Source organism: Mesoplodon densirostris, chromosome 7 (genome assembly GCF_025265405.1).
Source record: "Mesoplodon densirostris isolate mMesDen1 chromosome 7, mMesDen1 primary haplotype, whole genome shotgun sequence".
In the NCBI taxonomy this organism is placed as follows: Eukaryota; Metazoa; Chordata; class Mammalia; order Artiodactyla; family Ziphiidae; genus Mesoplodon; species Mesoplodon densirostris.
Window position 1 is genome coordinate 113,898,838 of NC_082667.1, and position 12,687 is coordinate 113,911,524.

The 12,687-nt window shown below is 41.1% G+C and overlaps 1 protein-coding gene across 3 annotated transcripts in view; it reads left to right on the forward strand.

Moving 5' to 3' along the window:
- Window positions 1–2,966: 2,966 nt before the first annotated feature.
- Window positions 2,967–12,687, forward strand: part of TBCEL (tubulin folding cofactor E like) — a 72,752-nt gene continuing 63,031 nt past the window's right edge. For 2 of the 3 annotated variants that reach the window (XM_060103321.1, XM_060103320.1), the window contains exon 1: window positions 2,967–3,163. The gene's annotated coding sequence lies outside the window, so the exon portion shown is untranslated. Of the gene's footprint in view, window positions 3,164–11,235; window positions 11,337–12,687 lie in introns of those variants that run through there. The other variant, XM_060103324.1, reaches the window with a different exon arrangement.

Genomic DNA, 12,687 nt, shown 5'->3' on the forward strand with positions numbered 1-12,687 from the left:
CTCATTAGAACCAACTAAAGCACTCCAATTCTTCAGAAGTTCTTCCTTATTATTAGCTTGAACTATATGAAATTGCTGTTTGTAGGTCAAAACAATTAAATTACCAATAATTTCTATTAAAATGACCAGAAATTTGCCTTTCTGTTACTTTCTCTCATTTTACTTCCCTATCAACTGTCTCCTTGTCTATAACAGTCCTTTAGGGATAATAGGGAATCAACTGTGAACAAGATGGATCTAGCTCCTGCCTTCATTAAGGCTTATGTGCTAGTCAAGGAGACAAGAAAATAAGCAATTATATATAATTTTCAGTCTCAAGGAGGTGGAAGAATAATGTTTCAAGCAAAGGGTTCAGCGAAGCAAATTCCCAAAGAACCTACACATGAGGGCTTGAGAGTATAGAGCAGCACTGCCCAAGAGAACTTTCTGTGATGATGAAAATAGTCTATATTGGCAGTGTCCAATATGATAGTCCTAGTCACATATGGCTACTGAGCACCTGAAATGTGGCTAGTGTTATGTGACTCAGGAAATGCAATTTAAATTCATTTAAATTTAAATAACCACATACGGCTAGTGCCTACCAGATTGAACAGGGCGGTATAGAATAAGAGCAGACAGGGAAGAACACGATCACACATGAGTTTTAGAAAGATAATTCTGCCTATCTTGTGGAGATAGACCAGGGGTAGGTAGAGACATTGATCTTGTCTTTAGGAGTTTGCACCATAAGGGGAGAGAAGGGAATTAAAGAAAAGTAAGTCAAGGATATCTCAAAGAAACATGGAAGCATACACAGTCATCTCTCGATATCTGTGGGGGATTGTTCCAGGACCTTTGCAGACACCAAAATCCACAGATGCTGGAGTCTCTTATATAAAATGGTGTAGTATTTGCAAATGACCCCCACACATCCTCCAGTATACTTTAACTCATCTCTAGATTACTTATATTACCTAATATAATATAAGTGCTATGTAAATAGTGCCATGTAAATAGTTGCCTGTGCACAACAAATTCAAGTTTTGCTTTTTGGAACTTTCTGGAATTTTCTTTTTTCTGAATATTCTCTACTTGTGATTGGTTGAGCCCGTGGATATGGAACCCCAGGGGTATGGAGAGCTGACTGTAACTAATCACACCCAATCATATACATTACTCATATATGTAGTTATATACATTGCACACAGAATTTGTTAACAGTAATGACCCACATTTCTTGCCTTTTTTCCTAGTTGCTCACTGTTGCTCACAGGACATCTAACTTCCTATGTATTTCTGGGTGTCCCCAAGGGTACCTGCGCTCAGAGGTAAGTCTATCAGTAACGTATCCATGCAGCATCCACCTCACTCTTCTTCCTCTGTGCATAGTCCACTCAGCTTTTCTCATGATCCTTGCCACTGAGGCGAATTTAGATGTTGGTTATGCCAACAATCCTGATGTTTCCAAAGCCATCCATCCTAAGGTGCCAGAAAGATGTTCTGTCCTCTGAAGAAGGAGGAGGGAGGCACCCACCTCAGCAACCTAAGCCCCACTGCTTGGCTCACCCTCCCCGTGATCCTCAGAACAGTTTCTTTTTTTTTTGCAGTACGCGGGCCTCTCACTGTTGTGGCCTCTCCCATTGCGGAGCACAGGCTCTGGACGTGCAGGCTCAGCGATGGCTCACGGGCCTAGCCGCTCCGCGGCATGTGGGATCTTCCCGGACCAGGGCACCTGCATCGGCAGGCGGACTCTCAACCACTGCGCCATCAGGGAAGCCCCAGAACAGTTTCTTTAATCATCTCTTTCAGGCTTTTTTTTTTTTTTTTTCGAATTCCGCTAAGCCCTACCAATGGGACAAATCAAAACAAAATACAATAAGAGAAGTAAGTCCCCCGGAACTGCCACTGAGTCCCTTGTAAAGAATTTTGTCTTCCCCACTCTATGAACCAATAAATACACGTGCATGCACATCACAACCCCTCACCTGCTCCCTGACACACACCACACGAAAGCACACACAACTTATGCACGTAGACCTTGTCAACTCCTAGCTCTTCAGCTGAAATATCCGTATAAGGCTGAATTCTCTTCAGGATCAGCCAGCATCATCCCTATTTCATGTACATTCCTGCAAAAGAAATGGTCAAAGAAGTACCTAAGCAATCACAGCTAAACAGTAAGACATAACATGTATGGAGCTGGAGCAATAGTATGGCATAATGTGAAATGCATGGACTTGACTTTCGTGCCAGATTGACCTGAATTCCAATCTCAGCCTGGTCATTTTTACTAATGGTCTTGGGCAGATCACTTAACCTCTATGAAGTTCAGTTTTTAATTCTATAAAATACCTACTTTGGGAAGGTGGTAAAAATTGGAAGTAGCATATGTACAGTGCCTGTTATCTGGAAGGGGCTCAATAAGGGGAAGACGCTATTACTACATAGGTGTTGGAGCACCGAAAGCTCAGGATGCCACAGGCCCTGTGAAGAGGACACAGAATAAAGGCCAGCGCACTACCACATCCTTACACAAAAGCATCTTGGGATTGTATTAGATTACAGCCTAGAGCTCGCTATTGAGGACACTGAAGACAGAGACAGGAAGTGAATTGACCAGGGTCACACGGCAAACTAGTGACAGAATCAGGACAAAATCCTAAGTAAGTATGGAAGGTTCAACTTAATGCTCCTTTTCTGTAAGACGGCACCCTCGCAGAGGCCCAGGCTCTGCTCTGACCTGCCCCTATTCCACTCTGATGTGACAATTTGTACTCCTCCTTTGCACCCAGGGTGTCCCCTCATGACGGGCAAGAGGAAGAGCAGATGAGGTGTGTTTCTAGGGTCGACCAGGCCGGCACAGACATCCCCGTCGCCATGGCAACCCCAGCTCGGTCGGGGAGGACCCGCTCCTCAGGCGCCCCCTCCCATTCACGCAGCGGACGTGACACGTGCGACGGGGTCACGTGTTGTTGTTGGGCCGGGAAAGCTGCTTCCGGGTCAATGCAGGACACTGGGCTCCGGCGGCCGGAGTTGGGGACGAGGTGAAGCGGATCCGGTCTCCAGCCGGCCGGGAGCAGGCCGGAGGCTGAGCGGCGGCCACGGCGGCGGCCGGGAGTGGGGAGGAGAGGCGCAGCCCGAGGAGCCGCCGCAGCAGCTCCCCCGCCTCCCGGGCTGAGGGGTGAGTGGAGCCCGGGCCTGCTGGCTCCGCCGGGTGCTCGAGGCCCGAGGGGCTCCCCTCCGGAGCCGGGGTGCCGTGCGAGGAAACAGCGGGAAGAAGTCGGAGCGGGACGAGGCCTGCCTGGGCGAAGGGGAGGATGGGACATCTGCCCGGTCCGGAGGGAAGATGGGGCCGGGCCTGGGCTGAGGCGGCGCGGGGAGGGCCTGGGCTGGGAGAGGGAGTCGGGGCCCGGGTTGGAGGAAGGCGTCTGGGGGACCCTGTCCGAATTCCTGAGAATCCGGGCTAATCACTGTGCCCCGGGGGCGTGGGGGATGAGGAGATGCCCCCTGGCTGGTAGGAGATGGAGACGACTCTGGGGCTGCTGGGAAAATAAGAAACTTGTCTCTGAACCACTGAATCCAAAAAAAATCAAAAATAAAAATAAAGGACGTTTGTCGAGGGAGGTTTGGTGGGGCAAGGAGCGGACTGGCCTTCCCAGGCTCTTGGGACTCTAGGCCTGCTCCTTCCGGGGGCTGGTAGAAGGATGCGGTAGTTTAATAAGGACTTTTGGGAGAATCATTTTGCCCCCAAGACAATTAACTGACAGTGAGGCTATTGGATGAAGGCTGGGGCCTGGGAAGAGGGTACCCCGTCCTGGGATCTGGGAAAGGGGGAGGGTAAGAATCTGTGAGGAGCTTCATTCTCCGCTGGGAATGGGGAGTACAGAGTTCAAGGTCCTCTTCTAGGAAGACATACTGGGAATTGGTGAAGCGAGAAGGGGGTTTAATACTGTCTTCTCTTGGGGTCCAGTGATTCTAGAAGTTGTAGTTTAGGAAAGTTGGTTGGAAAACTAGAACTGTTTATAGTCAGTGGAGGGAGGAGGAGCTCTACTCTGAAGGTTGCTAAGCTACCAGAAGCTTGTAGGCACCGCCTAGGTCTGTTGTTTGGGGAAGTCAGCAGTTCTTTCAGGTCCAGATACAGGTTTAGTTGAGGCGTGTCCCCATTCTTCTTATGCTGCCCTGGAGCTCTTAAATTGGTTTCCACGAGTCCATCTTGAGCTTAGAGATTATGTGTAGGTTCGGAGGACTAATGAAGACATCCAGCCTTTGAGTCCTGAGGCATTTGACCTAAAGCTCTAGGGTAGGAGCTTTCAAACTTTTTGCTCCATAGTTAGAAGTACATTTTACATCATGATCTAGTACATACCGACATAGGAATGAAAAGTTTCACAAAGCAGTATTTACCCGTCACTAATGATGCATACTGATAATTTCTATTATATTTCATTCTTTTCCATTAAAAATGCTGACTAAATCCACTAACTTGATATATGGGTCACAAGCTGCAGTTTGACAGACACTCTCGCCAAGGCACATTTCTTTGGCTTCAATTAGTGTCTTCACGTATGTTTCTAGAGAACAAGGATGATTATAAGGAGATGGATGGGGAGGTGGGGAGGTAGAGTGGAGCCCACCTGGTGCGGTTAACTGCTTCATTTGTTTACGTATTTATAAGGTGTAGCAAATTGTACCATAATCTTAATCTTTGATAGCTTAATGTTGCCTGATCATTTGTGAAATTTTTGAAATAAGTGTGTGCTTTAATTTTCTCTATCCTTTGCTGGGTCTGAGAAATATGAGAGGCCTAGTTCCATATAGTTGATTCATCCCTACAGCATCTTTAAGGTAATTTTATTTTAATCTTACAGTGTTAATACACTAATTTTGCTTTTCTGCCGTTTAAAAAATCTCAAGCTGAAACCCATACCTCCTTACTCCAATAATTAATGTATGGTATACTTTTTCTGCATGATTAAAGGCGCAGGTTCATGGCTTTAGTAACTTAATCATAAGCTTAAGTATAACTTTGAGTCAGTTAACATCTTAATTCCCTCCATAAAAATGGCGTTTTCATCTGTTTATAAAATAGGTGAGGTCCTTGTATGAGTAGTATTATAATAAATTTTAATGAGTGTTGGTGAACAAAGTGAGAGGCCTTCATGTGTGGCCATGTTTAAAGTCCTTTTAAAAGTTGTCACACAGCCTATTGTTACAGGGCGTTGAGTGTCAAATGATGTTGCCTGATTTCAGTAGGTACATTTATAGGGTGTATTTAAGACCAGTTTAATAGTTTTAATTTTTGTTGAGGATGCCTTTGTATTATTTGGAACATGGAATTCAAAGGCACAGCCATCAGGAAAGTATTGCCCAAATTAAAGTTTACCAGTGGGGCCACATTCTTGATTAGATGCCTTATGAAAGCACTCTTAACTATCTTCAAACCTTGTGTGTTATAAAATATATCTTTCTTACCTTTAACTATTGACTATGTCTTGGTTACTGATGAGAGGGGCTATGCGGGCATGTATCAGCCATCCTTTAAAAATTACCTTCCAATCAGGTAAATATTTGTTTTAAAATATTTAGCTTTAAAGAATGTTTAAAAGTTTTCTTTTTGTGGTAGGTGTTTGGGACATTAAGGAAGATTCTCATTAATTTCATTTTTCTGGGAATCATGTGTACCTGTCAGTAAACACTTGTGGAGAATTTACCCTGAGTGATTGTGTGTGCTTTTTTATAGTTTTCATTTCTTCTCTTGAACCTCAGACTCTTAAGTATTTCCACTTATAGCAGGCACTTTTCCCCTTCTAATATTTGCTTCCAAACTGCTGTGGGTTTGGAAATTAGATGCTTATCTTTGTTAGAACTTTGCGTAGAATGAGATTATATAGCTCTGAATAATGTTCTTTCATTTACATGTAATATATGTTAAATATAATATATATATATAAATACTTTTTTTTTTTTTTTAGTGTATCAACTATGTGACATGTATTTTGGCTGCTCAGAGACCTTTTAGCTGACATCTTAGTCATGGGCTGTGTTTTAAATAAGTGAACTCTGTATATTTTGGGCCTAGTTGGCTGTATAGAAAAAGTTGTAAAGAGTCATATGAAACTGATAGTAATACAATTTGGACTTAAGAGGTGAAGGAATCATTTAGCTGTGATTGTTGCCTTTGCCCTGCATGCAGTTCCTTGTTAAGAGGTACCGTTCTTCCCTTTTTCTTTGCCACTACTGTGTTCTAGCTTTTATTTCTTTGGGATTGGAATGCTAACAGCCTAACTATTCCCGTTCTCGATCTGCTTGATCTTGCATAGCTTCATCAGAGTACTCTTCCAAAGAATATAGCTGTAATTTATAATTTCCCTCCTCAAAAACCATTAGCAGTTTCCCAGTGCCAGCACTGAATAAAGCCCATAGTGTTTAGTTTGACATTGAGGGCATTGTACAGCCTCTACTTTTTACTGACATTATTTTTCCATTCCTAAATGCAGATCCTCTGTTCCTGCCAAGCTGTCTACTCGTCGTACCTTCTTTTGTATGTAACATTATTCCTGAAAGTCTGTAGGAAACATGTTCCATTTCTTCATGAAATCCTACTCATCTTCATTTCATTACAGATGATCCTTCTTCCTTGAAGTCTCTCTTGCCGTTTTGTTTATACTACTTTTCCTGTATTGCTTTGTATTTACTGTTTGTGTATCTTGTTTCTGTCTCTTTTTGATTGTAGACTCACGGAGACAGAGGCTCAAATATACTCAGATCTCTAGGACACCTAGTACATGTTTTATCACAGGATAGTTCATGGACCAAGTGAATCAGAATTGATTGAACTAATGGTTAAAATTGCAGATCTCTGGAAATTCTGCTCTAGATTTACTGAATCAGAATCTAGGAATCTGCCCAGGTGATTCTAATGTACAGTAAAACTTGAGAATTGCTGACCTAGCATGATGCTTTAAAATACAGTAGGTACACATACAATTTTTTAGCAAATGATGTAAATGAACTGAGCAGTTTCAGTTCAGCATATTGGTTTAATTTGAGGACTTTGGAGTCTGGCAGCCTAGATTTGAATCTTCTTTCACTCACTAGCCATCTGACTAGCCTCTCTTTGCTTTAGTTTTCCGATGTGTAAAATGGGGTTAATAATAGTACCTTTTATAAAGGTGTTGTGAGAATTGAATGATATCACATAAAAAACAACATACTACAAGGTAAATAGTGAACTCAATAGATATGATCTGCTTTTGTCATGATGCTCATGATAACGAGCCTCATCAAAGTAATGAAACTTGAGAATAGATTGCGTCAGTCATTGTTAAGCAACTTGCTCGTGTTTTCAAGAATTTAGGCTTAACATTTATTTTCCATTTTAGACATAACAGTTGGTGGACCTATATGGTGTTTAGGTTTAAATTCATAAAGATGTGTTTTGCCTTCTTTTGAAGGATTGGTACCAAATTAACATGTTAGACTTTCCCCCACCCCCCTTCATCTCCCTGAAGGATAAAATGCAGACTTGTAAACAGAGGACCTTAGCCTCTTGCCCTCTGGTCCTGCAGGCCCATCTTCAGCTTCCAGCCCTTCTCCCTCACACTCCACATCAGCCCCACTGCATTTCTCACTTTCACTTATTTGTGCCTTTCCCCCTTATTTTTCATCTAGGAATTCCTGTGACCTCTTTTAAGACTCGGGTTTATGTGTGGCTGACCTTCTTGAAGAGAGTCACTCCCTTGGTGTTCTCAAACTGCTTTGTCCATACTTACGTATTACCCTTGTGTACGTTGGTCTTCTTTTTGGAGGGAAAAGGATTTAGTCCTGGCCTATGGTCCCAGTACATTGTATATAATTAGTCTACCTCTGCTAGAAGCAGAAGGTGCCTGGGGGTTATTTGACTCATAAGCTCTCCCATTTTTCTTCACTTTCCTACTCAGTTTTCATAATAATAACTACAATTTATTGACCACTTGCTAGGCCAGGTGCAGCTAGATGCTTTAAAAACTTTTTTTTTTTCATTTAAACTTCACAGTGACTCTATGAAATAGCTATTAATAGTTTCATTTTACAAATGAGAGAGCAGGCCTAGAGAGGTAAATAACTTGCTCAAATTTCAGTGCAGATTCATAACTGAACTCAGGTCGAATTAGGAGAGTTAAACAGATGCCACGCCTCCATAACTCAGGACTCTGGCTATGTGAAACTTTCACTAATCATTCGTTAATGGTCCTTAGGAGTGTGATCTATTACTAGTACTGTTAAGAAAAGGCTTCAACTAAAATTCCTCTTAGATGCATGTTTTTCCAGTGATTTTCAAAGTTTCTTTCCATCTGTAATACCTCTCACTGGTTTTTGTGATTTTCATGTCACTGTCAGAAAATACTACTTCATATTTATTCAAAGTAAAAATTCACTTTTTTGTTCATCCAACACATATTTGTTGCCATGCGCCTGACACTGCTCCGTACCACACTGAACTGGACTGACAGATCCCTGCCTTTGTGGGACTTTGGTTCTGGGTGGAGTTTATCACTGAACTAATAGATCGGGATAAGTGCTGTCAAGAATGAAAGAGGATGAAGTGATAAGTGATTGCTGGTGGCAGTGGTGCCATTTTTAATGGGCTGGTTGGAGGCGGCTTCATTGAGAAGGTGACATTTGTGCTTACATTTATTTGAGGCTTAAATGCTGAGATGAAGCCAGCTAAGCCAAGAGCCAGGAAAAGGGCATTCCTGTAAAAGCCTTAAGAGGGGGAATCAGCTTGGCAGGTTTGAGAAGTAGAAAGCCACGCTGGCTGAAACCTAGTGGGCTAAGAAAAGGGTGGGAGGAGGCAAGGTCAGAGAAGTAAGCACAGAACAGATAAAATGAAGCCCTGAAGACTATGATAAAGATTTGGATTTTATTCTGAGTGTGAAGGGAAGCTTTTGGACAGTTTAAAGGACATGATTTGACTTAGATTTTGAAATGATCACTTAGATGATCTTGGAGAATGAATTATACGGTCATGAGTGACCCGGGAGGAAGCTATTGCAACAGCCCTAGTGAGAGGTTCGTGGAGGCTTAACCCAGAGAAAAGTAGAGGAAATGGCAAGAATTGGGCAGAATTGGGGTGTTTTAGAGGTTGGTTAATTACGGGGATGTGAGAGGAAGAGAAAAATCAAATGTAACTCTGGAGCTGGGGACTTGGTGGAGGAGGAAGCAGGTTTGAGGAGGGAATTAAGAATTCTGCTTTTGCCTCCTGTGTGCCTCACCCCCACCCTCCAAGGGTACCACCGTTCTGAATTTCGTGTTTATTGTTCTCTGACTTTTCTTTACAATTATCACCTATGTATGTAACGCTAAACAGTACGATGATTAATTTTCTATTTTTTTGATTTTGTTTAAGTGGGATTGTGCTATATATATTCTTGTGATTATTTTATCCATTTAACGGTGTTTTTAAAAGTCATTCACGTTGATAAGGAAGCAGTCATAGCAAATGATCAAGTATTATGTGTTGTTGCTGTGGAAACATTTCATTTTATGAATATAATGCAACGTATCCAATTGCCTATTCTTGCACGTAAGAGCATTTTTTTGGTCAGGATTTTTGTAATTTCAAACAATACCATTGTTGTGGACATTCTTGTACTTTTCTCGTGGTGCACATTACAAGTTCCTGTAGAGTTTACATTGAGAAGGAGAATTTCTGGGTCACAGGGAATGTGCATCTTCAACTTCACTAGACAGTGATGAATGGTTTTCCAAGGTATTTGTACTCTCACTAGCAATAGAAGAGTTCCTATTCTTCCACATTTTCTCTAGCACTTGGTATTGTCAGAATTTTTAAGTTTTGCTAATTTATATAAAATGGTAGTTTGTTGAGATTTTAATTTCTGTTTCTGAATATTATTGAACTTGAACATCTTTTACATATATTTATCAGTCTTTTGAATTTTATCTTCTGTTAAGTACTTGTTCATGTCTTTTCCATTTTTCTATTGAGTTGTTTGCCTTTTTCCTATTGGTTTTAGGAGTTCCCCATGTTAGTTACATGTGTTGCAAGTATCTTCCAGTTTTTGGCTTGTCTTTTTCTGTGTTTAAAGTCTTTTGATGATCAAAAGTTTTTCATTTGACTTCTCCTTTATGGTTCCTTTTTGCATTTTGCTTATGAAATAGTTCCCTAAATCAAGATCTTAGAGCTCTTTTCCTATTTTAAAAAAGTAACTATTTTCTTCTCATAGGAATAAAGTTTGCTTTCCACATTTTAGCTGGATTGAATTTTTCTGTGTTGCGAGATGAGGATTCCCTTTCATTTTTCCCAGATTTATGTTCACTTGTCCTGGGACAGTTCTTGTGTAGTTTAACCTTTTCTTACTGATGTCTATGATGCTTGCAGCTACATTTACATAGGCCTGTTTCTGGGCTCTCTTTTCAATTCCACTGATCTATTTTTTTTCCTCCAGAGTTTTCTTTACAAAGTACAGTTGATTCTCATTATTCATGGTACTTATGTAAAGTTGCCGTGAACACCAAATTAGTGAATATGGAACCATTGCTCCCAGGGGAAATGTAGGGTTAGGGTCCTGCCAGCCTTTGCACACAACATTTTCGTCAAGGGATCAATACCTGACTCTGTTTTTTGTTTTTTTTTTTAAAAAACATCTTTATTGGAGTATAATTGCTTTACAATGGTGTGTTAGTTTCTGCTGTATAACAAAGTGAATCAGCTATACGTATACATACATCCCCATATCTCCTCCCTCTTGCGTCTCCCTCCCACCCTCCCTATCCTACCCCTCTAGGTGGACACAAAGCACTGAGCTGATCTCCTCCCTGTGCTATGCGGCTGCTTCCCACTAGCTAGCTATTTTACATTTGGTAGTGTATATATGTAAAATGATTCTGAAGAACCTAGGGGCAGGACAGGAATAAAGATGCAGACCTGGAGAATGGACTTGAGGACATGGGGAGGGGGAAGTGTAAGCTGGGACGAAGTGAGAGAGTGGCATGGACATATATACACTGACTTTGTTTTATATGTGTTTCTGTTTAAAGACACCTTATTCAATATATATTGTTGACTCATTAACTTTGGATTCATAGTGAAGAGCACTATAGTTAGATAGAATAAATCTCATCTAACACCTATTTTCTCCATAAGGCACATCACAACCTTCCTGTGCTTAGGGACACAGCATCGCACTGAGGGGCCTTTTTCAATAGTAAAATCAACAAAAAAGCACAAAAATATGAAAAACCTGGCACTGAATAGACCGTGAAAAGGACACTTGTTTACAGTATGAGAGCTGAAACAAGAAGGCAGAGCGACACCTTGTTCTGTCTCAGCTGGAAATGTACACGTCTGTCAGGTGACTCACATTTTTTCTTACTCTGCAAGTATCTGCAAATGACTGTGAAAATGTTGCAAGTATTGATTTTGGGGTTACAAATTAATTCGAGTAGGTGAATTTGCAGATAAAGAATTTGCTAATAATGAGGCTCAACTGTATTATGAAGTCTGGGGAGGCAGTTTTTCAGGAACTTTAGCACCCTCCCTTCCCTCTTATGCTTAGACATATATTTATAACATTTTATTTTAAAATAATGATTTAATGCAATGAATCTCTCAAATACTAAGTTCTGGTTGACGGGTGCCATTATCTCAATGAAGGTAGTTCATTTTTGAGAATATTTTTATTATATTTATAACATGGTATTGTTATTTAGTTATAGGTAAATGAAAAAAGAATTTTAGGAAAGAATCATGATTCTTAAAATGTTGGAAACAGGTCTAGATTATTAAACCCTTATTGTTGTGACTTATATGAGGATCATATTTTCTCATAGGTACTATTAGTAACTTAAGGCATACATTTTATAAAGGCAAATCCCTTTGGAGATCGTAGTTTAAATGTTAACTCTATTAATCCCTCATCCATTAGTGACATTTTTCCATGTGAACACCAGTAAAGGAATCCAAAAAAAAATGTAAGATTTATACATTATAAATCATATCTCCTACAAAATGCATTTATTGAGACTTGGCTAATTTATCCCTCACTTACTGTTTAAGATCCTTAAGTGAATTGTTGGCATTAATTTGATAACTGTGCTGAGGGAGTAAGAATCAGACATTTTGGACTTGACCTGTATTTATCTTTTTTTTTTTAGTATAACATATTTTATTTATTCCCTATTTTTTGAAGTATTTTTATTGTGGTAAAATATATATAACATGTTCAATTTTAACCAATTTTTTTTTTTTTTTTTTTGCCGTACGTGGGCCTCTCACTGTTGTGGCCTCTCCCGCTGCGGAGCACATGCTCCGGACGCGCAGGCTCAGCGGCCATGGCTCACGGGCCCAGCCTCTCCACGGCATGTGGGATCTTCCCGGACCGGGGCACGAGCCCATGTCCCCTGCATTGGCAGGCGGACTCTCAACCACTGCGCCACCAGGGAAGCCCCCAGTTTAACCAATTTTAAATGTACAGATCAGTGGCATTAAGTACATTCACATTGTTGTACCACCATCACCACTGTCCATCTCTAGACCTTTTTTGTCCCCAAACTGAAACTCTGTACCCATTAATCAATAACTCCCTATTCCCCACTCTCCCCAGCCCCTGGCAACTATCATTCTACTTTCTGTCTCTGTGAATGTGACTACTCTGGATGCTGCATATAAGTGGAATCGCATAGGATTTGTCCTTTTGTGTTTGG